Source organism: Medicago sativa, chromosome 3 (assembly GCF_051527215.1).
Source record: "Medicago sativa cultivar Bolivia chromosome 3, Bolivia_mono, whole genome shotgun sequence".
In the NCBI taxonomy this organism is placed as follows: domain Eukaryota; kingdom Viridiplantae; phylum Streptophyta; class Magnoliopsida; order Fabales; family Fabaceae; genus Medicago; species Medicago sativa.
The window spans coordinates 25,568,365-25,569,507 of NC_140751.1; the positions used below are offsets into that span (position 1 = coordinate 25,568,365).

A 1,143-nucleotide genomic window follows, 5' to 3' on the forward strand; every position below is an offset into this window, starting at 1 on the left:
AGTGGTAAAATTTGTTGTATCCCAATGGAAGTGACAAATATGTGTTTCAAGTATATTATATTCTGTGATTGAAAGTCATAGTTGAGACATACAACTCGTGCATTAAATCTTGGAGACAAATTCGTCCTAGTTTAGATTTTCAAAATGATGTTGTAGCCATTACAAATGGATATCCAATTGTTTAGAAAGAATATTGAAAGCACAAACAAAAGTAGCGTGTGCAAATATGTGAAACAATAAGTCCCACATCGACAATATCAGACACAGCGGTGAGGAAAGTGGGATATATAAAAAAAGGTTATGGCATTGAATTACATACTTACCTGGATGGGGTCAATGGGTGATCAAGAAGGCCCATAGCCTAGGAAGGTGACCTCCATTGCACTTAGGAGGGGTGTCTTCCTAAGGTCTACCCAAGTGGTGGAGCCTACATCATAATTTGTTGCTGTGGGGGCCTGCGTTCGCGCAACCCCCTCCAATCTTAGTTTAAATTTTGTGATTGTGGCCTAGGCTCTGGTAAATAGCCATTTGCTAGTTCAGATCTAATCCAACGTCCAAATTAACAAGTTTTATCGCATACCGGCAATGAATCTTTATGCACTAGAGTAACAGTGGCTCTAGTTCTATAATTGTGTTTTGCAAAAGTATAACAACAGTAGTCATGACACAAGTATTGCTAGACAACCATAACACCGTGGAAACTAAAACAACCATAACCATAGTGTTGTATCTAAGACACAATAAATTCTATCAGTACCGACATTGATTATGACCAACCTCTACTACTACAATTGATTACATCATGTGCATTCCTTACACAAAACATACATGACCATTTATGCGAACAAACATTGCATGGATCGTTTCATTCAAGCCTCTCATTTCCCAACATGCTACCTTAAATGCATGAATTATAAGCACTCTGGATCATTACATGGCTCGTTTCGGCTAAGGTATCTAGAGATGGAAAACTTGTTAAAGTCACTTGTAACTAGACACGCACAATTGAGAATTGTCAAATAAATTGCTCCAATTTTTATATCAAACGAAACTAAGACAGTTCACACTATAAATTTTTCATTTTTATTTTGGAATCGGCAAAGTTAATATTGATAAGCCACTTCCTGGAACAAATTGAAACAG

General features: G+C 37.0%; 1 non-coding gene across 1 annotated transcript; it reads left to right on the forward strand.

Annotated features, from left to right (window-relative positions):
- Window positions 1-315: 315 nt before the first annotated feature.
- On the forward strand, window positions 316-476 carry LOC146936664 (U1 spliceosomal RNA). The gene has a single exon (XR_015033900.1). It is a non-coding gene; the product is annotated as a U1 spliceosomal RNA (small nuclear RNA).
- The last annotated feature ends 667 nt before the right edge of the window (window positions 477-1,143 follow it).